This window comes from Lissotriton helveticus, chromosome 2_2, assembly GCF_964261635.1.
Source record: "Lissotriton helveticus chromosome 2_2, aLisHel1.1, whole genome shotgun sequence".
In the NCBI taxonomy this organism is placed as follows: domain Eukaryota; kingdom Metazoa; phylum Chordata; class Amphibia; order Caudata; family Salamandridae; genus Lissotriton; species Lissotriton helveticus.
Window position 1 is genome coordinate 181,565,133 of NC_136060.1, and position 27,222 is coordinate 181,592,354.

Consider the following 27,222-nt stretch of genomic DNA (forward strand, 5'->3'; position numbering starts at 1 on the left):
CAGTTTTAGAGGAGTTTACCATAAGTAACCAAGAGTCATCCAATACGGGATGTAGTGAGACAGTCCAAGATGAGAGACTAAAGGTGGACCAAAAAGGTAAGAAAAGATAGAAGGATTTGAGCACCATCAGCATAAAGGTTACATGAGAATCCAAATGAAGAGATAACATCCCAAAGAGAAATGTTAGATAGTGAAAAAAGGTTAGGGCCCAAGATGGAGCAGCCAGGTGGTATGTGGACTGGAACTTTGGTGAGCGTTAGGGTCTAGGAGTATCAGGTGACTGAGAAAGAGCATTCAGACAGGTGTAAGCTGAGCAATTTATCACCAAGCTCACAGAGGTCGATTTAGCTCAAAGAGTATAGCAATGTGAAATGAGCAATGGTGACAAAGTTTGTGAAGAGGTCAGACTGGTATGGCTATAGTTGTCGGGACAGAAGGTGAAGACTGCTGTATAAATGTCAGCTCAGCATCAAGATAGCATCTAACACCAGTTGTTCAAACAAAAAGGATAAGAAGATGAGTTTTTCTAATATATATTCTTATATCACTACAAAGATGAAGCTTGGTATAAAAAACAAACCATATATCATGAACGTGTTAGTATTTATAAATCATACTGGCTGAAAAACACATACAGGCAATTGCTGATGGATAGAATAAGTGTGTGCACTGCCTTGGGTAAATAAGGATCCACGTAATGTCCATCAACACAACTTTGCCTTCCTTCAGCACACAACAGTCTCCTTATCCACCATACATTTTTTTATTAAACCACTGCATTAGAATTTCAATATAATGCAATAAAAAAAAATCGCAAATGATGAAACAATTAGAAAAAAACAACTGTTGTCAGGTCCAATGAGCATCTTGCACTGAAAGCAGAGGAGTAATTGATACTTGGGTATGCGGCGAAGAGAGCCCATACATCTGCTGGTATATCTATACGATCAATAAGCCTGGTAATGGTTATATAGGTGCCGTTCTAAAGGGCAGGTTTACTGAAAACACTTCCACCACTGTTCCTAATACTTCTGATTCTTCTGGTTCCCCACATGCCTTCTAAATAGGTTGCTCAAGGAAGATATATTACTTCATACCACAACAGCACCATTGGGGGAGCAGGCTGGCAGTGAGCCATTGTTAAGCAGTATCTTGTTGATGCAAGGCTAAATCCAGGCTCATAAAAGCCTGGTTCGCCTGAGCAGTGCCAAATTAGGGGAGGGCTGGACTGGCCAGCCAAATACCATTGACAAGGGTGCACAGACTCCATGCTAGAACGTCTGGAAGCACGGGCATTCCCAGATCCATTAATCTATTTAACACCCGAGACAGGTCAGGGAGTCATCATTCCCCATAGCATGTAACTGGAATAATAGGTTAAGTGCAGGCATTTTTTCTTAAATGAGGGGATTTTGAGAAGAGAAATCCACCTCTTTAGAAGACATAAGGGCACCCCCTGACAGTCTTTGTCAATTAAGTGACCAATGTTGCACTCCCATGCTCTGCACAGTTTATGAAACGTGTCAGGACCAATTGATTTAAAAACAAAAAGCCAACTACAATAAAGACATCTCTTGACCTCAAATGGGTGCATTGTCTTGTCATGTCTTCTAAGTCTTCAAGGTGCAAGGTAACTGCATGTTCAGGCTGAAGACAGTGGAAGACCTGAGACCTGTATTCAGCCTGAAGTTTCAATAACATCTGCAAGTCAGAATGGGGATATTATGCTGCTGGGGTGTGATTTCCCCCTGTGGCATCCCACAAGTGAAATCTCTCTAGAAAGGAGACATCTCCCTGTTATTTTAAAACCCAGAAAGAGGTTTCTCCAGTAACTCTATTGGGTACTGGATCATGCATAGGGTGTCTCGTCATATGGTAAGAATACATTTTGCAGCAGGGGATACATTCAGTGGAGTACAGATCCCATCGAGATAGTGTGGGGTTGAGTGTTCACCCATCGCTCACTAGCATTGGGAGGATCACCTTGGGAACCATAGAGCCAATCATCAATAATTATAAAGTGGGAGGCACTTTAGTAGGACATGATGCCTATCATTCCTAGACCTGGTCAAATGGGCTTCTGTAGCACTAAGACATGCATACACTTGGCGCCCTACTGTTCCATTTGAATCTTTGGAGAGAAGCCTTCAGTGTTTGTAGGAAAGATGGTAGAATATAGCCAGAGTCATTCTGTAACGTTTAAGTCATTTGAGTCGATACACTATCTTTGTACTCGCCACTCTGCCCATTACAGGCAACAGTAGAGGGCAAAATGAGTCAGATTCTGCCGCCGGGCTTCCAAGACTGGAGGGATGTTCTGCTACCAGCATTTTTGTATTGATGAGGATAAATAAACTCCTAAAGATCGAAAACCTTTTGAAACTGTGGTTAACTCAGGACCCCAGTCTGTAGCGGCCTCCGAGTCTTGAAGCAGATAGAGATTCATTTTGATCCATTAAGTCCTAGGGCAGAGACCTTTCAGAAGCACTTCAGGATACTAAGCCCCTGCCAGCCTGAGCTCAGGGAATCATCCACGTATATCTGCGACATAAAGAGCGACCCAGTTTTCCCGGAGTTTCATATAGCGCAAACTTGACCCTGTACCGAGTATCAGAGCGCTTTACATAGCACCAGTTATGTTACATGAGGACACAAGAGGATAGCAGCAAGGGGGACAAGAGAGTCCTGTGTCAGGTCCCCCACTCTACCATGTAGTGAAACGTTAGGACAGCATTGACCCAAGCCCTGGCTAAAGAGTGTGTGTACAGAAGGTGAGTGTAGGAAAGAAAGTACAGGCCAAAGCCTGAGTATGCAAGGGTTGCAAAGCGCTACTCCCATCTCGCACAATCCAACACCTTCTTAAAATCTACCCACAGAATGGCTAAATTTCCCTCCGTCCACTTCAGGAGGGACAAGAGAGCAGCAGCATTCTAAAGATAACCAATATTGTGGCGGGTATATCGATCTAGCACAAAACGATTTTGGTCTGTGTGAATCAAAAAGTGGATGTGAGGGAAGAGATGACTCCCCAACACTTTCGCTATGATTTCAGTCTCAATATTTATCAATGAAGGTCTGTATGATGCACTAAGTTAGATCGCTTACCAGAATTCAACAGACTTGCTATTGTGGCTTTTCACAAGTCTGGGGCAGTTCACCATTGCTCAGTGCCTGTGTGAGCGTGTCCCAAGGGTGTGGTGCTGATCTGGAGGAGAGGCACTTGAAAGGTTCAAACCAGAACCCATTAGCAAAGGAATTTTCCCAGAACAGAGTTGAGATATTGCATCAGTCACCTTGTCTATTGTGATTGTGCAGCCTGGGTCCACACTGTTAGTCTGAGACAACCAGTGTCCGTGCCTCATGTAAGAAAGGGTGGCATTCATGGGGCATCATAGCTGTAGAGAAGAGCTAAATAGGAGCCAAATGCATATGTCACAGGTTTCCTTCTTGCCAGCATCGAGCCTGAGCTAGAACAATTTTTTTTTAACATGTCTATAATGGTTCTACCTCTTGCAGAGCCAGCAAAACAGTTGACTTGATTTGTCTCAATGTTTATATATTCAGAACTGGAATGAAAGTTTTCTTAGCCTCTTCGGTTGGATACTACCTCAAAGTTGATTGTACCCTTTTGTTCTAGGACGGTATCTTCCCAAACCTTCGATTTTCGAAGTCTAAGTCCAAATTCCAGTATGCATTTCTCCAGGGAGCAATTACCTCTAGGCGCTCTTTTTTCAGACGAGAGGTCTGAAAGCGTCTCTAAGTATCACAGTTGAGGCTACAGATGCCTAGTTATATTGGAAAAAGGAAAAACCAAAGGGGATGATGGACGGAGTGTTGAACATTGCAAGCACTTACCCCCCAGTCAACTGATCTGGGTTTAATCCATCATCATTCTTTAGCTAACTCTGCCACCCCAGTTCAGACATGGCCATATGCAAATCAGTCTGACCCTGTGCCTCAGGGGAACAGCCCAGCCCGAACTGCCAAGTCATGTCTTCCCTGGACGGGAAACAAGCCTCCTGGGACCGGTTTCTGGCTATTCAGCCGTCATCAGCCAGGCTAGCTTGAATCCAGTGGCAAAGTGAGCAAGGGACCCACGTCTGGCATACCCTGCCAGGTAGCAAAGAAGAAGGACTTGGTTGGTGGAACATCTTGAGTTTGAAAGGTATAAAAGCATGTAGCAGGTGCTCAAGGCTTTGAGTTTGTGCTGAACCTCGCCAAATGATTTCCATAACATTAGGGCAGCTATAGTATAGTCAGGGAAAATCATTAGGCAAAGCGAGTCATGCTGAACCAATCCCAGGCCATGGATTTTTTAAGAATCTCATTCCTTCATACATTTTCTGGGATTCTATCCAGGACATGACAGGCAATGGGTTCTATAACACCTCTGGCACCAAGGACCTAGTCAATGTACCAAAACTAGACAGAGAACCTAATGACTGCGACCCGCTGACCATTACATGAGTGAGGTGAGTATTAGGTAACAATCAGTTCTGTGAGACTCAAGGAACAGTAAGTGAAATCCCAAACCCTCTTTCATCATGAATAGACACACTCAAGAATACCAGGTAACTAGGAACATGTTTTCAAGATTTATTAAAATCAAAATCCTATCCTAGTGCACACAAAATGCATAGTGGTTATCATACAAGATAAACCAGATAGTAGCAATCATACTTGTCAGTAGTCAGACCAACAGAAAATATTGTAACATTATGATGGTATTTTATGATTTCTCTGCCTCAGCCACCTCCCTTTCCTAGGCTAACTAAGCTAAGAAAAAAAGGGCCTACCCAAGTTTCATAAATGGTCTACAATCGCATTTATTTAAACAATAGGAGCAGTGTTTAAGAAAGAAACAGCAGCTGCTGTACTTCGCTCCGTAGCTTTCCCTCAAGGAAAAGTGTTTACAGCTACTAGATGACTCTCAGCCTCCAATCCCTAGATTGAAGTTGTTCTCTATCTAATAATGCTTCAGTCCAGTTTATATATTCTGTCTGAACATTGTTGAATTAACAATAAAAAATAAAGCCTCTTTAGCCTTTTACCTACTTATATTCTGTGAAACAATAACTGAGAGATGAAGATATTACTTTTTATAAAGCCTTGCTCATTATTTAATAATAACTAGACAAGCTACTCAAGCCATGTTAAAATAAATATGAATATATTTGAACAAGCTGAACAATCATTTGGCATTGAAGAACAAGCTACTTACCTTTAGTAATGCGGTTTCTGGAGGATATTCTGTCTAAGCGCAGATTCCTCACTTTGTGATTATTTCTTGGCTGCCAGACTGGATCTTTAAACGTTTAGAACAGTACTTCTGCGTGCCGGTAGATGACGTCCTGCGGCTTCACGCAACATTGTTCTGCTTCAGAAGTGACAAGCACAGCTGTATAGAAGCACAACCCATGTGCACTGATATCTAATATTTCCTTAAACTGATGGCTCCCTTAGACTTAAAGCCCAACGGTAGGTTGGCATGACCAGTTTGCCGATCTCTAGACTGGGACCTTTTAGATAGAAAAGAACCCAGTTCACACAATGGGGAGGTGGGAGGGTCGTTGAGGTTACTCAATATAAGTAACTTGTTTTTCTGATGGATACTTCTAACTACAGATTTTGCTCCCTGTGAATAGAAGAACAAGTTACTTATCTTTGGTAACAATGTATCTTGTAGAGACACAGTCTAGCCGCAGATTCCTTAACTTAGAATAGCCCCCAGGTGCCAGTCTGGATCCGGCGATTTTTCAGTAGCACCTCTGCGGGCAGGGGAACGGCGCTGCATGGCTCCGCCCTGACGTCGTCCACGGATATGACGTCAGTGGAGCCATAGAAGTCCCTCCCCGCGTGCTGACGTCAGTTTTCTACTGTGAAACTTTTCCACACCAAAACGTGGAGCCAATACTAAAACTGAATGTGGGTACAGTGTGCCAAAACCGGTAAACAACTGTTGAGACAACAATGATAATAAAATAAAAATAAAATGATGATGAGAAACATCACAATGCATTGTAGAGAGGAACACTACATAATGGAAAAAACCTGATGGGCGAGAGCAGCGTACTCGCCCCACAGAAACAGTCTCGAATAAGTGAAGAACGAGACCCTCCAATGAGGCAAAAATGCAAATTAATATTACTGTACGACAAGCAGTCTGCAACCACATGAATACCAAGGTAAACGACAACTAGACCTAGACAGCGTGAGTGTAAGGCAAAAGAGAACATTTCTGCAACAGCAGAGAATGTGCAACCATGCCTCCTAAATACGATCAATTTACTGCGTCAAAGTCAAATAGACCCCAAACTAATGGACAACGAATCATCAGGGGGGAAGAGAGTGGAGAAGGACATGAGCAACAACCACACTTGAAGAACTAGAGTGCAAGTATGTGTAGGGACATATGAGCCCACCACCCATTGGCGAGATTGGGCGGAGAAGCCGCAGGTAAAACAGAAGAACACAACCCGACCAGGTGAAGGATGTGAAGTACACCAACACGCATGAAGACAGAGACCAGAAAACCAGAAAGTAAGAACCCACCTGAAAAGGTCCTCGCAGAGCGGGGAGGATGGGTGGGCGTTAAGGAATCTGCAGCTAGACTGTGTCTCTACCAGATACATAATTTCCGAAGGTAAGTAACTTGTTCATCTGATAGAGACATCTAGCCGCAGATTCCTTAACTTAAAATAGATACCAAAGCTATATCCCTTGAGAGTAGGGCCTGTGACTCAACACCACCAGGTTCCGTTAAAGAACCAGTCCGCCAAGAAGATGGACTAAAATAGGTGGAGACCGCTACTGCAAGCGTGGCTGACACTAGACCATCAAGCTCCGGAAGGGAGCATCAATAAACAAAGGCAATGGCGCCACAGTCGTCAGAGGACAGTTCGAGACCTATACCTCCCAGGAAAGGACGAAGAAAAAAACATAGAGACTCGAAAGGCCAGTGAACAATGGAAGAAATCCATATGATACTGCAATAACATAAGAAGGAGAACGAGGCACAAGATCCATGGATCTACAAAAAGCAATGTCCTAGAAAAGAACAAAACAGTACAAGTCTGGCCATACAAAATAAGTATACACAACAGTGGATACCAAAACGGACATCTATAGGGACAGGTGTCACACATGCCGAGACATACAAAACCATAACCACAGGTAGATACAGATATGTGAAAAAGAGGGCTATGCTGACCCATAATTTGTAGACCGTGAAGACGCAGACAAAAAGCTCATCAAACGGAGCATTGACAGCACACCTGTGAAATGAGAAAAATACAGAATGTGCCACCAGGTAGGCATACTGACCCACCCTACGCGGAAGGAAGGAAGGAAGGAAGGAAGGAAGGAAGGAAGGAAGGAAGGAAGGAAGGAAGGAAGGAAGGAAGGAAGGAGAGGAGAGAGAGAGAGAGAGAGAGAGAGAGAGAGAGAGAGAGAGAGAGAGAGAGAGAGAGAGAGAGAGAGAGAGAGAGAGAGAGAGAGAGAGAGAGAGAGAGAGAGAGAGAGAGAGAGAGAGAGAGAGAGAGAGAGAGAGAGAGAGAGGAGAGAGAGAGAGAGAGAGAGAGAGAGAGAGAGAGAGAGAGAGAGAGAGAGAATGTGCGCGTGTGTGTGTGTGTATATATATATGTATATATATATATATATATATCATCTATCTCCTACTGGCGGTCGCCAGTAGGTATTTATAGTTACGACCTAGTTACTATAGGAAAAGCGATTTTTGATTTGCCTATATCTTTGGCGCCATTTGACGAATCTTCTTGAAATTCCCAAAAACAGGGTTGGACCGCTCAGTTTGTGTGTTGAAAGTTTCGGGGTGATTCGTCAAGTGTGGGCCGGGAAAAAAAAGGGTGGTCCCAAAGCGTGTTTTTCACATTTTAATTTCCATAGGAACTTTATTACAGGCTACAGCCCGAACTGCTGAGCGAAATTACAACACATTTGGCAAAAAGGTAGGTCTTGGTTTAGACTGCATCCTTTTTAGGTCTCGCCCTGCGAAAACACGCGAAGCGCGTTCTCGCTGCGAGAACTATAGTCGTCGGCTCAGCTTCCAACGAAGTGGAGACAAGAGATAGGCACGCGCCGCATTGTAGAACAGGATTTAGTCACGCGCGTGAGCTTCTACCGTGGACAGCATGGCCGAATCAGGCACACTCACACACACACACACGCGTGAGCGTGCATACACACACACACACACACATCCCCTCCCTCTCCCCCCCCCCCACTCCTACCTCACTCACCGGGCTCTTTCCGCGTGTCCCTCTCCCTCCGCAGCGGGTCAGTCAGGCTCCAATTCAGACTCTGAGCTTGCGCCGGGACAACCGATGTGCACCCTCACGGCGACTGCGTCTCGTGCGCTCCCACCGCGCTTTCAGTTTCGAGCCCGGCGATCCTCAGCTGGTCTTCCTTGTTTATATTTTTTAACACCCCATCAGCTTGCTTTCTTGTCCTCTCTCCCCCTGCTGCTACACACTATTAACCCCACCCGCCTCCTACAAACAGCTTCGCGCCAGGGTGAGGAGCTAATTAATCGGTGTGTGATTCAGGTGAGTTGGGGGAGGTGCAGAGATATGTGTGCGGAGGAGGCTGGTCACAATTTGATGTAATCAGCCAGGGACTGGCTTCTGAACACAAAAGGGGCTCGCCTCCGCCCCATTTTATTCACAAGCGGCAGAGGGCGCCCAGGGCGCTATTCTGGCAATGTCCCTCTCTGCCAGCAGGTGACATAATTTTTTCCCGAGGCACTTGTTGCCAACAATGCAAATGAGACTGTTGCAGGTGTCGCCACACACTAGCTGGCGCCGCGCCAGGAGCAGGGACGCAACACGCCCAGATCGATTGTCTCTTTCCCGAGGATGCGTGGGTGGGCGGGGCCAGTGGTGGGGTGTTGGGGTCTGGATTAGCATCTTTGTGAACTGGTTTGGGTGGCGGGCAAGGTGTCTGGGCGTTGCGTGCGGCAGTACTATAGTGGCCTGTCCCATTGTTTTGGTATTTGTAGCAGAGGTGGTTGTGTGCATGTGTTAGGAGTGGCGGGAAATGTGCACTCCGTCCCAGTGACTGGGTGTCACGGTCGGCAGGGTCAGGTTAGTGACCATCCCAGGGTGTGGGAGCCTTGGCCAGGGCACGGCAGGAGTGTTACTCTTCCAGTGCTCCGGACGGGGTATTCGGGTGGCGGAGAGTAACAAACCTAGTTTGTAAGCCCCCCTGGCAGAAGAGCGACCCGCCTCATTGTTTGAGGGTCTGTGACAGGAGCACACAGACTCGGCGACTGTCTGTCTGTCAGTGGCGTAACAGGGCTACTTTGGGGCGCCAGTGTCACGCATGTGAAAGGGACAGTGTCTGGGTGTTAGTTTAGGGGTGGAACTAGCAGGCCCAGAGTCTGTGGATCTTTGTGAGAGGTGACAGGCAAACTATGAAGCCTGATGGGAGGAATGTGCCGGATTTGTATACATATGTTCACCTCAAGGTTGGCAGCAGGGATTTGGTCGGGGCCTTTTTATTGGGTGTCCATATTGGCTGCAGGATAACCTGCCAATAGATTACTTTATTATTTTGACATTTGTACACTTGTTAAAGCTGTCTGGGCATTGTTTGCACCTCATTACTACCAGTTTAACAACGAAACATAGCAATACGCAGCATAAAGGTGAGCAGTCAGCGCGTACGATCTAAAAAAGCACCTGCTGCAGAGGTCCTTGTGCATCGAGCTTCCAGGCAGCAATATAAATGTCGAGATAACTCTTGTGATAAATGTTCTTGCCAGAGAGAGGGAGGTCAGAGTTTTGGCTAGTGGCAGTTTTGACTTGCCATAGTAGCGTAGACGGTTAATATGACTGCGAAGAACAGATCTATATGTCATGTGGATAGCTCAGCTCAAATTAAGCACTGGCCACCAGCATTAAAGCTGGCCCTGTTGACCAGTGATGTAAGTGTGACATCTTACGGTTGCGTGAACACGGGGGGTACAGGTGTCTGTGGTTATTTGACACATCAGTTGTTTGGGTGTCTGTGCGGCAGGTCAGTGGCGGATCCTTTGCTGCTTTGAATGCGGGAGAACACCACGCCCTGGCGTTGTCTCTCAGCGGCAGACAGCCCTTCCATGTCCCCTTAATTATACCTTTATTTTTTTCGCACTGTTTTTTGTTTATTTCTGTTTTCATATATTTTCTCTTCTCCAGTTATCCCCTCCAGCCCATCTCCTCCCTCCTCATTTGCTTCTCCAACCTCCATCGCATCTTCTTCCTCCATCGATCAGGTTATACTACCTTTTGTCCCCATCTTCTTCATTCTCTCTCCCTGTTTCCTTCTTGCCCTCACTTTCCATTACCAGTATGCCCTCTCTCTTTCTTTAGTTCTCTTTTGTCGCTCACAGTTCTTTCCGTCCCCTCAGCTTAATTTGCCAGTGTTTCCTAACACTCCTTCTCTCTGTTGTCTTTGTTCTGTCTTCCCCTTCCCTCGTTTTTCACCACCAGCCTATGAATTCCTTCCTCCGTCCCTCTTCCCTCTGTGTCCCTTCTCTGTGACCCCCTTCGCTTTTTCGTTCCTTCACGCGTCGTCTCTGCCCCCACAGCCTCTTTCGTTCATCTCTTTGTTGTTCTCCGCCTCCACCCTCTCCCATCTGTCCACAGCCATCTTCTGCATCACATGCAGCGCGCCACCCTCGAGTTACACACATACACACACACATCACCTAGCTAAGCAAACACTCTCTTTCCAAACAAACTGTGGCAAAAGGGGAGGGGGGCGGGGCGGGGATTCCAAGGATGGCCAAGTGGGGACAGGGCAAGAAACAGATGTGACCCTCGCGCACTACCCTGGTAGGTAACCGAGCCCAGTCTGCCGGGATGCAATCTATCCTCGCCCCCTGCTCTCATGACATCACCCCAGGCAGATGTTTGAATTTTGACATCTATTTATGGTGTTTCTGTGGATGTTGTACATGCACAGTACGCGCCTCGTGCTGCTCTGCTCCCTACCACCCAGGGACTGCACTGCACGCGCTGTGCCCCGATAGTACAAGTGACAATAGGCGAGCAGATGAGCATATTCAGAATTCAGAGTGCACTATTGACCCGAGGTTATAATGCCATAAGTTAAGGGTCTGTAGGACTTACTGGATTATAAATTAAAAAAACTTTTATTTAAGTATTAATTATTTTTTTAAAAAGCCCTTGTTATTTGTAATATTAATACATCTAAGTCATGTAAATACAACACATATTGCATTACAAATGCTATAGGTGTAACGTTTGCGAAAGTTATAACTATTGGCATTGCAAATGACAAAGCTATTAATTTCGCTATTTTGAAAACCACCACATAAATAAAATATTTGTCATTTACAATACCAATAGCTCAAACTTTCCTAATGCGAGACCTATTACATTGCAAATGCTTGTTGTTAAATGGTGTAAATCCGTTCAGTAGTTCCTGAGAAATTTCAAAAAGAACAAATATCGAGGACCCCACTGCCCCGGGGACTTCCACCTCCCTGGGGCTTACTGAATTGAATGCGGAGGGCACGCTGCCCCCTGCAGCCCCAGGGAAGACCAACTCCCCGGGGCTTCTTTTATAAATGTGTGGGGGGCTCCTGCCCCCGCCACACTGCCCCGCGAACCACCACCTCCCTGGGGCATTAAATATTTACATGCGGGGGTCTGTTGCGGACCTCCAGCCCCGGGAAACACCACCTCCCTGGGGTTTTAAAGATGGAGGGAGGGGGGCTGCGCGGCCCCCCTTCTGGAGTCCTCCTTGGCCCTGGGGACCGCCATACCCAGGGAGGTGGTGTTTTTGCAGTGTCCCGTTGCCCACCCCTGGGACATTGCTGTTTGCTATGGCAGAGCGGGAGCGCGGCTCCGGCCGTGCTATTGCAAACTCTGCTTTGCTTCATTGAAGCAAGAACAAGAAACCTGCTCTCGCTTCAATGACGCAAAGCAGAATTGCTTTTGAGCAAGGGGAGCTGCATTTCAGCAGCTCCCCTTGCTCAAAAGCAGTGTCGGCTCCCACAGGAGGCGGGAAGCCGGCGGGACCGTGGGGGCATTGGGCCGCCCCCCACGGTCCCCAACCATGAGGCCAGGCCCGGGGGATGGGGTCCCAGGGGAAAGAAGTGGCCTGGGAGGGGGGCCACGGCCCCCTCCCCTGAAATTCTAATTAAAAAAAATATACCAAAAGGGGGATGGGTTCTTGGGACCATAATTGGCCTAAGGAGGGAGGCCACGCGGCCCCACTCCAAAAAATAAATAAAAAGAAGGTTAGCCAAGCCCTGGGGGATGGGGTCCTAGGGGCCATAATTGTCCTCTGGAGGGGGCCATGCGGCCCCCTTCCACAAACTTTCAATTAAAAAAAAAAGAAGGCTGCCAGGCCCTGGGGATGGGGTCCCCGGGGCCAAAAGTGACCCAGGGAGGGGGGAGCCACGCAGCCCCTCTCCCACAAAAAGTAAATAAAATTAAATAAAACAAAAGCCGTCATCTTGCCCGAGGCCCCACCCCCTCCCTGCACCACTGTGCAAATGCGGCCCCTGGTGCATAGTAAATTGGGGGATTAAGTCCCCTTCAGTCCTGAGGGTCCCTGGGGGCCAACTAGCCCACCAGGTAACTCCAGTAAGTGCCCAGAGCTGCGTTGCAGAGAGGTGGTCCGAGGCCACATCCCTTTTTACATCTCTCTGCAACGCAGCTCTGTGGCGGTTACTGGAGGTACCTGGTGGGCTAGTAGGCCCCCAGGGACCGCGTTTGCACAGTGGTGCAGCGAGGGGGCGGGGTCTGAAACAACAAATGTGCAAACGTGCCCCTGGCGCGTTGTAAATTGGAAGATTTAGTCCCCATCAATCCTGAGGTTCCCTGGGGGCCAACTAGCCCACCAAGTACCTCCAGTAAGTGCCACTGAGCTGTGTTGCAGAGAGGTGGTCCGAGGCCATGCCCTTTTTACACCACTCTGCAAACGCGGCTTCTGGTGCACTGCTGGTGGAGCAATGAGATCCTCTTGTGTCCTGAGGAGCTCAGGATACAAGTGGACTTCATCCTACTCGCCCAAAATCGCGCCCCCGTAATACACTGCTGATGACTTCACAAATTACAACATTCATGACATGGCCAGTGACATCAGTGATGACATCACTGATGACATTTCAAATGATATCACTGATGACATCATCCACGTGATAACCTGATGCACCTCTTCATTCCCTAATATAACCTTTGATACACCCACTTAAAAATACATACTACCATTTTCGAAACCATAGACAAGCCAATACTAGTTAGCACATACCCACTCACTAATTCCTAGGTCTACAGACAGATCCACTCATTCACCCATACAGTCACTCATACATGCAGTCAAACCATGAATACGGCACTCACATATCTATACAGACACACACACACACACACCACCACTCATCCATACAGCTACTCACACACCTAAGTCAGTCATGCAAAGAATCAATCACACTCCCATTTACTCCCTATACAGTTATACACACACTACCTCACTTATTCAAACATATACTAACACATACTTAGGGAGAGGTGTGGCTCTCCGGCCAGGGTGACTGACACTGGAATCCTGGGATCACGGTTCGATCCCCAGCGCCAGCAGCAGATTAGCCCAGCACCATGTGACTCTGGGCAATAGCTTGCTTAATCTTCCTGACGGCCCCCAGCGCCTGGAGACCCTTATGGGTGATTGTTCGCGCTTTACAAATGTGTATAATTACACTCTTGTACAATAACTAGTACAAGCACACACTCATCCATACAGCCACTCCCACAATCACTCACTCTCACATAGTCATTTAAATACTCCAACACTCACATATACTGCCTTTCACATATGCAGGTACTCACACATGTACCACTGAGGCATCCATTCACTTACCAACACACCCATACACACACTCACCCACCCTGATGTCATGAGTGATGTCACTGACCATGTCATGAGTGATGTAATATGTGACGTCATCAGCAGTGCATTGCGGGCGTGCAAGTTATAGTTAGCTGAACTAACTATAACGGGGGAATTTCAATGGTTTTGTATGAGTGAAATGTCCAGCTAACTATAACATGTGTGAAAAATATGTTTTTTTCAGTGAATTTCTAAGGTTTTTTAAATGCTAATTCCTAACTATAACGTGGCTGACACCTAGGTTTTTTCAGTGAATTGTTAAGGTTTTTTAAATGCTAATTCCTAACTATAACGTGGCTGAAACCTATGGTTTTTTCAGTGAATTTCAAAGTTTTTGTAAATAATAATTTTTAAATGTATTGTTATTTTTTTATACTGATTTTCTACATTGTTTTAAAGTATTTATTTTTAGATATTTTATTTTTTAAATTACATTACATATTTTTAATATAAATTGAATGTTTTTAAAAAAAATATTGAAATTGTAATATTTTTATTTTATTGTATATATTTTTTAATTTATATGTATTTTATATAGCAGGCAATGATATCCTATGGAAGGAAATTTAAGTTACTGGTAAGTACGGTTAAAATTACTTTTCAGGATCAGTACTGGGCTGAAAGATGCAGCACTGAGGTCTCTCCTGATAACAAGTGAGTAAATCGGAATTCGGAGTTTGGCTGATTTTAGAGGAGTTTTTTAAAGTTCCAAAACTCCTCAGAATTTCCAAGTGAAACCAGTTAATGTTAGCCTATGGAAGGAAATTCAAGTTACTGTAAATATGGTTAGAATTAATTTTCAGGATCAGTAGTAAGCTGAAAGATGCAGCACTAAGGTTTCTCCTGATAATAGGTGAGTAAATCGGAATTCGTAGTTCGGCTGACTTTAGAGGTATATTTGTACATTTCAAAAATAGACACTTAGAAACTTTTCTGGTAAAAACCACACAATAGATTCCTATGGAAGGAAATACAAGTTACTGGTAAGTACACTTAGATCTACTTTTCAGGGTCCGTACTGGGCTCAAAGATGCAGCACTGACATCTCTCGTGATAACAGGTGAGTAAATCGGAATTTGTAGTTCAGCTGATTTTAGAGGAATATTTTGCTCAATAGTGAAGGAAGGGGGCGGGGCCTGAGTTGACGTGTGCAAACACGCCCTGTGGCGCGTTTTAAGTTGGGGAATGAATTCCTCTTCAATCCCGAGGTCCCCTGTGGGCCAACTAGCCCACCAGGTACCTCCAGTATGCACCAGGGAGCTGCGTAGCGCAGAGGTGTTCAGAGGCCATGCCCACTTTTTACAACACTCTGCAGTGCAGCTTCGTGGCACTTACTAGAGGTACCTGTTGGGCTAGTTGGCCCCTAGGGGACCTCTGGATTGAAGAGGAATTAATTCCCCAACTTAAAACGCGCCACAGGGCATGTTTGCACACATATCACCACAAGCCCCGCCCCTACCTTCACCACTGTGCAAACGCGTTCTAAGTTGGGGGATTAAGTCCCCTTGCATACTGGGAGTCCCTGGGGGCCAACAAGCCCACCAGGAACCTCCAGTATGCGCCAGGGGGCTGCGTTGCAGAGAGGTGTAAAAAGGGGCATGGCCTCATTATACCTCTCTGCAACGCAGCCCCCTGGCGTGTTTCCAGAGGGGGAACTAAATCCCCTTGAATACTGGGGGTCCCTGGGGGGCCAACTAGCCCACCAGGAACCTCCAGTATGCGCCAGGGGGCTGCGTTGCAGAGAGGTGTAAAAAGGGGCGTGGCCTCCTTACACCTCTCTGCAACGCAGCCCCCTGACGCGTTTCCAGAGGGGGAACTAAATCCCCTTGAATACTGGGGGTCCCTGGGGGCCAACTAGAGGTGTAATGAGGCCGCGCCCCCTTTTTACACCTCCATGCAACACAGCCCCCTGGCGCATACTGGAGGTTCCTGGTGGGCTACTTGGCCCCCAGGGACCCCCAGTATTCAAGAGGAATTACTTCCCCCTCAGCAAATGCACCAGGGGGCTAAAAAAAACTTTCCAGTAATGAACAAGAACACTGTACTATCCTAGTCCTGAAGACCCACTGTGTGCTCTGCCAGTGACCCTCAATCCTGAGCCTTGCTATTGTACTTGTGAGGCTAATTTACAGCTCTGCCAGTGTGACTGAATCCTGATTTGCGCCATCCCACAAAGACCCACACGCAGCTCGCCCAGTGCATCTCAATCCTGGACTGCAGGTCCCCATTTTATTCCAGCTCTGACACCACACACTGTTCTTCTAATGCACCTCCTTCCAAAACGTACACCCCCTGCCGTTCCATTATATCAACTCCCCAAGTGTATCTGCAGCTGTGAACCCATACGCTGCTCTTCCAATGCACCTCACTCCTAACTTACACCACCCCCTCCATTCAACCTAGATGAAATACAACTCCCCCAGTCTACCTTCAGCTCTGAGACCACACGCTGCTTCTCCAATGCACCTCCTTCCTAACTTAGACCAGCCCCACCATTACATCACATACAGTTTCCCCAGTCTACCTGCAAATTGTACCCCACACTCTGCTCCTCCAATGCACCTTCTTCCAAACGTACCCCACCCGCCATTCAATCAGATAGAGCACCCCCAGTGTACTTGCAGCTCTGAGACAACACGCTGCTCTTTTGAAGCACCTCCTTCCCAACGTCACCACCCCTGCCAATCCACCACATAAAGCTCCCCTAGTGCACCTGCAGCTCAGACAACACGCTGCTTTTCCAATGCACCTCTTTCCAAACTTACCCCACCCCGCCATTCCATTACATACAGCGCCCCAGTGTACCTGCAGCACCCCCATTTTATTCCAGCTCTGAGACCACATGATAGTATACCGAGATCAGTTACAGAAAGTAAGTAGAAATGATCCGGATGTTAATTACTTTATCAGTGCGTTTATATAGCGCCACAAAGCATGACCTCGTTGTAAGGCACATAGCTGCCTTCCTGCTAAAGGTGTTGTAGTTTAAAACACAGTAAAGTAACCGTTTTTAGGACTTAAAATAAGCACAAATCCTTACTTAGGCGAGCCTTATCTGTTTTTCTTGGCGACAGCGTGTATGTCTGTATGTTACAGGGACTTCTTGCAGAGGTGTAGCTTTCGGGGTACAGGGGCTCCTTGGTGCCCAGATGCGCAGGTCTATTTGTTGGGGTGCTAGGGCTCCTTGGTAGTTAGTGCTTACAGCTCCGGGTCGGGCACTCACAGAGCGCCTGTCTGCTCCACGGAGCCTAACAGAAGGAGAGGCTTCAGCCTGCAGAGAAGCCCGGCCCAGCCCCTGGTTCCTTCTCCCTCCTTCTGCCGAAGCAGGAGAAGAGGTGGGATGACGAACCAGCCGGAGGTAGTGAGTGCCTACGTCTGTGTGTTGTGAGAACCCACATGGATAAGCCTAGTCTTAAAGCACCTCTGTGCTCCACCCGAGGGTGGCAGCACAAGAAAATTTAAATCGCAGGAGCAGGCAAACACCAGAGTCCCATGCTCTGAGGCAGGCTGCAGCATAACCCGCCTTCTCCGTTCCCTGGCTTTGCTGTTCTGCTGGAGCCCCTAGCCTGATTGGGGAGGGAGGAGCTCGGAAATAGAGAACAAAGAAAGTGAAACCAGCCACGGCATCACTGCTGGTTGATGTTTGACTCGATCCTGTTTGGGAGGTGGGAGGGGTGTTCTTGGCATGCAAGCATTACGTGCGCTGAAATGGGGTGCTTATAAAAAAAAACAAGCCGTCATCTTGTCCGCCTCGCACTTTTGAGGGTACCTCCATCCAATCATCTGCTCACCACAGCTGGTGAAAATGTGAGAGGAGAAGAAACTCCGAGACACGCTCAGAAGTGGCAGTTCACGTGTTAGTTTTAGCTGCAGCCTAGGTTTATTTCATGGTGCTGCCGGTCCCCGTCTGACTTGCCATGCACTTATTGCACAGCAGCTGTGATGGATGGCGTCCTCCCCCTGCAGTCCGGCAGGCATGTCTCTGTCATCACACGTGCTTGACCCAGCCTTGTTGCTACTGCCCTTCTGCAGTAGCACTGCTCCATCCTCGCAGACCTCTGGGAGCTTTTTCTGGGCTGCGCCATGTGCGGCAGCACCGCTCCGTCCTGACAGACCCCTCGGAGCTTCAGTCAGGCTGGGAGCCGCTTGCCTCTCACAGATGACAGGAATGCATGGCCAAGGAGCCCCTATGCAGAGGACTGCGGCGGCTCGCTACAGAGGGATCGTTTTACAGACCGGCTGCATCAAGACTTCAGTCATGCATGGAGGGCCAGACCCTATTCCACACCGCCGCTAAATGCCTGGGCAGACCTGCCCTCAGACGACCTCAGCACGCGCCTATTCTTGACACCAGCGCAGCCCCTGACGCTGTAAAGGCAGCGCGCCCGCACAAGTGCCCCTTATATCAGATATTCCAATCCGAACAGCAAAACGAAACCACACGCCTCCTGCACATTTATATAGCAAGCGCTCGTCATGACGACGTACACTTTTCTCAAGGCCTTCTTCAGGAAAAGGTTTGTTTATCTTTAGAAACGGCATCAGTGCAGCATGTCGCGATATATAAGCAAGCGCTCGCCAGACAGAGACTTTTCTCATTGTCGGATGGCCCACTTGGACGGGCTCGTCCGACATACTTCTGCTGTAAAAGGTTACCATGGCCCCATAAAGATTAGAAACCTTTTACAGCAGAAGTAAGTCGGACGAGCCCGTCCAAGTGGGCCGTCCGCTAAAGAGAAAAGTGTACGGCACACTAACCTCTTTCCCAATGGCTGGCCACCGTTTAGCATGAATGGTGGCGCCGGCCAATGGGAAAGAGGGGCGGGGCTTAAAGCCCGTATCTGAAACCCCCCCTAAATCATTAAATCTCGCAAGCTCGACTGCGCATGTGCGCAGCCGACACCAGCTCGACCTAACAAAGCCTTAACGTAAAGGAAAAACAAATAGATATCCATTTGCCCTCTCATTTGCACAAAATGAACCCAGAAAGCTTGAATAAATCGCGGCTTCGATGCTTAAACTGTGTGACCTTAGACAACTATTTTATTTCAACCAAACTCTTTTTTTTCATATGAAAGTGCTTTCGAATATGTGACAGCAGACTACCAAAACTGCACAAAACGATCACTTTTAATAAGTACTTCCCAGTGCACTGCTATAAAATTCCACAATAAATATGAAGGCTTCCTTAAGTTATTCTTTTTCAACTTTGAAGAGACTTTACGTGGATTGTTGTATGATTTTCATAGCACATTTTCAGGGCTCGGCTCCTTCACAGGCTCTAATATCCAACACTCTTTCCTGGCTCGGCTCTCCCTGTGAAACTGTGGGCTCGTTCACCTGAAATGCTGAAGTTCAACTCACCGGGCAAGCTTTGTTTTAGCGGGTAATACCCTGATTTCAGCTGTGTGACGACCTTGTCTTTGGTTTATGTTTGGATTGGAAAGCTACTACATATTTTTTCTAAGTTCTGTATTGCATGCTGGTGTGTACTGTGTATTTATGTTAAAATGGCACGGGAGGTCGAACCCTCGTTCACAATCTGTGTTTACCTGTAAGATTTCTATAGCACTTGACCTGATTATGGTGTGATTGTACTTGCCATGTTTGTATTAATGTGATGCTCAGAAAAATTCAATAAAGTTTTGGGAAAAAAAAAAATGGCACGGGCGTCCTAGTACCCTGTGAATGTAAACTACACAGTGGACGTGTTCCTAACCACATACTCATGTCGTCATTTATCCACTTGTCGTTTGCAGCTGCTCTTGGAGCACCAGGACGCCATTTCCCTAGACCACAATGACGTGCTGCATGAACTCCTGGAGGTGCTCGGCGCGGTCCCTGACGTGGAGTCCTTCCTCTGTGAGTGACGCAGGCTTGGCACCCTCTGAGGTGTCCTCTGAACGCGCCCTATTCTGATCAGTATTTATTAGCAACATTTAAGCTTGATTATACATAGAAATGTTAATACATCTTATTTGAAGTATAATATGAGCGTGTTCCCATCATGCTAAATGACATCCCCAACCGTCCCCACCGCATGATTGCGTAAAGGTCTTGGCAAATCACTTAATCTCCCCGTGCCTACCAAACAAAACAAGCATTGCCATAGCCAATAGGTCTTGCTTTTGGGACCTTATAAGTTTTTAGTTTTGCAGCACAATATCCTTGGTGCAACAACATCAACTGTTGCATGGCTAAACACTTATAAGGTCCCAAAGGTGAGACCTATTGGCTATGCCAATGCTTGTTTAAGGGATGAAGTGGAGGAAAGAAAGCCAGAAGGGTAATAGCCTAAGCCTGCCCGACGTGGAACAGAGTTGACAGTTTTGGTAGAAAAAAGCTTGGGTCAGCAACACCAGTTTATGGGGGAAGGAGCATGGTGTAAGGTGGCTGGACAGAAGGATCATGAAGCTTGCTCACTCATCCAGCTGGTGTTATGCCAATTAGGAAAAATGTTTTGAGGGTCCAGAGATGTATTGGACAACTGCACATCAGCTCAAAAGGAGTATGCATTAAAAAAATGTAAGAACCAAATTTAAATACCCCTATGGTATCATAAAGGGCTTTGGTGAAAATAAATGTTGCATACATTGAAAAATCTCAGCACAACGTGTCATTTAAACAATGAAGGCTGATCCAGCAACCGCAAAAAAGCTGACAAGCAGATTAGTAGCCTTTAACAGTCCCAATAGTAAATCCTTGCTGGGCAAGGAATCAAACAAAGAACAGACATCTTGGCCTGCAGTAGGTCAATCTGGCTAGTGCAGCACCAAACCACAAAGTTGTCCCCATGACTGGCATACAGTGATTTTATAGAGGGACGCCTCGCAGCCAGGATGTCATTAACAACCTTAGGAGAAAGGTCAAATGAGGTCAACTGCAATCTGTCAATCTCCAAACATGTAGATGCAGACTGTGCAAGCCCGGAAGCAGCACCCCACCCTGCTACTGCAGAAGATCCACCCAAAGTGGCAGCTTGACTGGAGGACAGATGCTCATTCCCAGACGTTCCCGGTACCACACTCTCCTTGGCTAAATGCAGTGCCACTATGATGACTGGCTTGTTTGTTCCTGATCTTCTCCAGAACTCGGGGCAGGACAGGCAGCGGCGGGAAGAAATACAGGAGTTCCCAGTCCATTATAGGCGGAATTCATCTCCGAAAGAAAGCTACCTTGAAAACTCCAACACAAAAAAATACTGACCGTGCATTCTCGGAGTGGCGCAAAGATCAAGCCAGCGTTCGCCCCTTTGATCGAAGATGCCCTGTGTCACCTCTGGGTGTAACGGATATTTGATGTCTGCTAAACATCAGCAACTGCGCTTGTCTTACCTTGCGTTTAGAGATCCGGTAAGGTGCTTCACTACCAGGGACATTCACTGGAGGTCCAGACACTTCCAGAGGCGTAAATCTCCCTGGCACAGGACCACACTTTCACTTGCTTTTTGCAGTACCACCTAGTGGTGGTGTTGTCAGTTAACACCTTCATCAGCCTTTCTGACAGTGTTTCCCACGGATAGAGCCTTAGACATAAGCTCCCTTGGTAGAACAACATTTATTTTGAGGGATCAAATATGCAAAGGTATATGTGTATCATGATATAATTTTAATAAGATCTAAAGATAAATGACAAATTGGTGCTCCAATAAACGTGGCTGTGCAGGTGAATTGCAACAATTGTGATAAATGGTGCATTTGTGACTTTTTCCCAATCTTTTTATTGTTTCCACAGCATATACTACAGAAACAGTGCATTGGAACCCCTGCAACCCTCACCCACACCAAACATAACATCATAAGCATATGCACATTGCCACGTAGCTTCCCAGTCAGTCACCTTCTCTGAATCCACCACACTTTGGTTAGGAACCTCCTGCACATTGTCAGATCCAAGACCCTCGAAACAGCTGACAACCCATGTTATAAGTGTGCCTCAGGAGCACCGATCGCTTGCCAATCCCACCCAAGTCCCATTCACTCACCTTCACCCCTGTGGATAGCCCTCCCATTGATGAACACAAATGAGAAAAGAACAATACTTAACAGGGAACATATCCAAGTGTGTAAGGGGGTTTAGTAACGTCTTTCACCTCCAGGTTGTAGATATCCCAGGCAATGAGACTAAGGGGTCCATTATGATGTCGGGCGGATTTCCAACGCCAGGCTGGCGGTGGCTACCGCCAGCCTGGCGGAGGAAATCCGCCCGACATCAACAACACAATTCCCCTCCGCCATATTAGGATGGCGGAGGGGACCGTGGCGGTGCGAAACACCGCCCGCCTGTTTTCCGCCCCGGTCGCCTAGCGGCCGGGGCGGAAAACCTGTAACATGGTGGCGGTGTCTTGTAGACACCGCCCGCCATATTACAATGTGCTTTTCACAATGCATTGCCGCCACGGAAAGGCATGCGGAGACTCCCTGCGGGGGCCCCTTGCGGGCCCCCTGGGAGTCTGTGGCTTGGGGGGTGCACATGGGGGGTACCTATGGTACCCCCCGCATTTCAGAGTGCAACATGGCAGGCACAAGTGAAACGTGCACTTTTATCATTGTGGCGGGCGGAGAATCTAGCTCCGCCCGCCGCAATGGTAAACATACAGGATGCGCGGCGGGCGCATCCTGATGCCATTGTCGGGACCCCCGCACTGTTAGTGGGCGGTCCACTCCTCCGTTAGGATGCCCGCCCGCCATCCTAATGGACCCTTTAGTTCAATGCCCTCCTCGTATGGGTCTCCACCATAACGTCCACTTCAGCTTGTGTGGAACCAGGTCTTCACCTCCGGGGCCATCAAGGATTTCCAAGCCATTGCGATCCAGCACTTGTATAAGACAAACGGCAAGTCAAGGAACCTATGGAGATATTTGTTGCCTTTAGCCCTGGGCCTGATGAGCAACAAGCACGATTTTGGGATGGCTACTACCACCACACTGTCGACCAGGGCAGAGATCATCCTCACTATCTCCACCCAAGTCCGCTCAATAACCAGGCAGTCCCACACCATTTAAAAAAGCCTGCATTAAGCACCCCACATCTTGGCTACCCTGAGTCAGTGGTGGGGGAATTGTGTGCCATGAGGTGTGGTGTGAGGTATGTTTGGATATTTATGAAAAAAAAGATGTTGTCTTTCTTTGGGGGGCACAATGCCCCCCCCCCCCACCCCAACAAAAAAAAAATATATATATATATTTTTTTAAATGCCAGCGAAATTGGCAGGGAGTCGGTCCCCCTGCTCAGGGGCCAACACCCCGTGGGGGATATTTTTTTTTTAATAGTCATGTGCTTTCTGTGGGGGCCACAATCGGCCCCCAGGGAAGCCATAGCTATAAAAAATAAAATAGAGAAAGAGAGAGATGTCTTTCTTTATATATGTTGGACCTGCGATAGGCAAGCCCAGCACAAAGGGGGGTAGCTTGGCTTGAGTGACAAGGCGGTAGAAGGCTGTTGTGTTAAGCCGGCTATGAATAAATAATAACTCCCTGCACACCACACAAAAAGAAGGACACCACACCACTGTTATAGAAAAATACGTTTCGTTTATGTAAAAGTTCTCTGGGTTTGAAGGAAGTTCACTTAGGTAATCACATTCACATTTCTTACATGGGTTTGATTAGCTGTGTACTGGTTTCTCAGGAATAAATAGTTGGACTCTAATAAATAAATATACTGGATAAATATCAGGATTCAATACATTAGAATAAATATCAGCAATGACTGGAATAAATATCAGCAATGACTGGAATAAATATCAGCAATGACTGGAATACATATCAGCAATGACTGGAATACATATCAGCAATGACTGGAATAAATATCAGCAATGACTGGAATAAATATCAGCAATGACTGGAATAAATATCAGCAATGACTGGACAGTTTCCTAGCAGGTTAGATACTGATCGTTTCACATAAATATCACGGGGTCATTCTGGTATCGCTGCCACCAATTAATCACTTTCAGGGTAAACACATTACGTTTGTCATTCAATGCGGAATGCGTGCTCTTACAGCTTTTGAAGTGTTCATGGGTTCGGGCTCTCTGGCACAAGATACGCGTGATAATCCCTTGGTTGCACTCACAACTCATTGCGCGTATATCTGGAAGATAAAGGCATAAAATTACTACGGCAATTACACTCCGCGGCCAGCCGGTTCAATGCTACTGCTGCCGGAGGATCTGTGCGCTTCTGTCAGCGCAGGCGGGGTTTCCGAAGGCGGCTCCAGTTCACGAGTCTTGGGACCGTCGAACGGGCTGCCGGAGGGGCCAAAACACCTGCGCGCACAGTTCAAAATGAGACCGCATCACAGTTCCACAACAACGCGGCAACTTCAGGGGTAGAGACGGCCCACCTCACTTCGGCGGCGCCGGTAAGCGCTCCAGTCAGTATGGCACTTCTGCCAAGGGCGAAGGGGGGTTCCAGGGGCTCCGCGATCCTCCCTCCGAGCTCACTCACGGGGGGGTTCCCGCCCACACACCAGCTCCCAAGTCACTCGGGCAGGGCAGAGACAGTAATCTCGCCCAAATGAAGGCCAGCCTTTCCCCGCCCCAGCGCAGCACCTCACCTTCTATCCACAAACAGCGCGTCGACGGCGGTGGGTTCGGAGACGTCCGAACACCCGCCAGGAGGCACTTAAGATGAAGGTGGCACTTTTAAGAGTTGCAGTTGCGATCTCACCACTGGGGGGCGGGGAGGCTCTAACTATGGCCAAAGTCTCTGAGGGGCAATTGGGCACTCGCTGACCAAGCGCTGAAGGCTAGAGGTCACTGCTCACGCTTCTGACTGGAACGCCAGTCAGGGTCCACGCCAGCAACCTCTGCTGCTCTTCTGCCTGCGCTATCAGCTGCCTCAGGGGGTTAACAGGGCAGGTGTCAATCTGGGGTCAAGTCCTCTTCTTCTGGTGTTCTTTGATCATTCTCTTTTTATGGCCGCCAGGGACTGGGCCTTTTATAGCCCGTGCCCTAGGATGCCAGCACGAGCCAGAAGGTTCTAGAACCTTCCCTGGCTATATCAATAACATGGCCCTTTCAAAGTATCTTTTTGGTCATTAGGAGCCACCGTACTGGGCTTCCTAAGGCAGCCATTTTGTGTACTTGTAACTCCTGAGAGGATTCCTGTCAGGTTTGCAGGTTACACAAAGTGCGCCAAAACCTTCAAAGGGTCAGAGGTCAGAGGGGCTCCAATGGGAGTCACTCTCATAGGGGACAATGGTGTCCACCATTTTAGGGTTGACAACCCCAGTTAGTTATGCCACTGGTTCCGTCAGGCGCCTTGTACATAGGTGCCAGGAACTTGGTGAGCAACTGGGCATCAAAGAGCATCTAGCCCCATGGGACAACACACAAAAAGGTCCTGGTAGACAAAGAAAAAGCGACAAATTTTAGGAGGCACGGGGGAACAAAATAAATCATAGTGTGAGGGGACTCTCAGAAGCAGACAGGTCTAACACGCGTCCCCCCCCCAGCTGAAAGTGGGGAGAGCTACCCAACCCCTTGGGAGTTCTCAACACTAAGGCGGAAATACCTGTAGAGACCGTCTGCATTGGCGTGGTCAGCTCCGGGCCGATGTTCCACCCGAAAGTCCATTCCCTGTAGGAAGATAGACCACCTCAACAGTTTTGGGTTTTCCCCCTTCATCTGCATGAGCCAACGAAGGGGTCGGTGGTCTGTCTGAACCAGGAAGTGCGAACCAAACAGGTATGGTCGCAGCTTCTTCAGTGCCCAGACCACCGCAAAGGCTTCCCGCTCAATGGTACTCCATCTCTGTTCCCGGGGAAGTAGTCTCCGTGACAGGAAGACCACGGGTTGATCCAGACCCTCTTCATTGAGTTGCGATAGCACCGCCCCAATGCCAATGTCGGATGCGTCTGTCTGGACAATGAATTCCTTTGAGAAGTCTGGAGCCTTCAAAATTGGAGCGTTGCACAATGCTTGTTTCAGGGTGTCGAAGGCTCGTTGGCAAGCCTCGGTCCAGATGACTCTCCTGGGTTGCTTCTTGGCCGTGAGTTCAGTAAGGGGAGCCACGATAGTGCCATACCCCTTCACGAACCGTCTGTAGTAACCTGTGAGGCCCAGGAAGGCTCGGACCTCAGTCTGGGTCTTGGGGGGTTCCCAGGCCACGATTGCCTCAATCTTTGCCTGAAGGGGTTGCACCGTTCCCCGGCCCACCAAGTACACCACCGACCCCTGCCCAATCTGACACTTGCTGGCCTTGATCGTCAGACCAGCTTGTTCCAGGGCCTGGAGAACGTCTTGCAGGTGCTGCAAGTGATCCTCCCACCTGCTACTGAAGACGGCAATGTCGTCCATGTAAGCAGCAGAGAAGGATTCCTTCCCAGTGAGGATCGTGTTCACCAGTCGCTGGAATGTTGCAGGAGCGTTCTTGAGCCCAAAGGGCATCACACAGAACTGGTAGTGTCCATCAGGTGTGGAGAAGGTTGACCTTTCCATTGCTCCATCAGTCATGGGAATCTGCCAGTACCCTGCTGTGAGGTCAATGGTACTCAGATATTGGGCAGCTCCCAACCGGTCAATTAGTTCATCCGCCCGAGGGATCGGATGAGCATCGGTCTTCGTGACCGAATTGAGTCCTCGATAGTCCACGCAGAATCGCAATTCTGGCGTGGTGCCAGGTGGTGCAGCTTTGGGAACTAAAACCACCGGGCTAGACCAAGGGCTATTCGAAGGTTCAATGACTCCGCGCTCCAGCATCTTAGCTACTTCGCTTCGGATGCTGGCCTTCACCTTGTCCGACAGCCGGTAAGACTTAGACTTCCCAGGTGGGCTGTCACCGGTGTCCATGTCATGAACACACAGATGGGTCTTACCCGGGACAAGGGAGAACAGAGGAGAGAATGACCCCAAGAACTGGCGACATTCCTCCTGCTGCTCCAGAGTTAGGGATGGTGAGAGTTTCACTCCCCCCACTGACCCATCCTTCTCTTGAGACGCAAACAGGTCGGGGAGAGGCTCAGTGTCCTCTTCCTCCGATCCATCAGTCACCATGATTAACATGACTTCGGGCCTCTCATAGTGGGGCTTGAGGCGATTGGCATGCAGCACCCTATGGGGATGCCGTGGGGTCTTGACGTCCACCAGGTAGGTAGACTTGCCCATCTTTTCCAATACCTCATAGGGGCCTGTCCAACGGTCCTGAAGAACGCTCAGCTCTCCCGGCTCCATCACCCACACCTTCTGTCCAGGCTCCAGCTCCACTGGGTGAGCGTTGTGGTCGTACCACGCTTTCATCACTGCCTGGCTGGCTTCCAAGTTGTCAGAAGCTTGCTTCCACAACTTAGCCATTT

The 27,222-nt window shown here is 48.0% G+C and overlaps 1 protein-coding gene across 2 annotated transcripts in view; it reads right to left on the reverse strand.

Annotated features, from left to right (window-relative positions):
• The window catches only part of N4BP2 (NEDD4 binding protein 2), a 1,406,797-nt gene that overhangs the window by 128,848 nt on the left and 1,250,727 nt on the right, over positions 1-27,222 (reverse strand). The window lies entirely within an intron of this gene.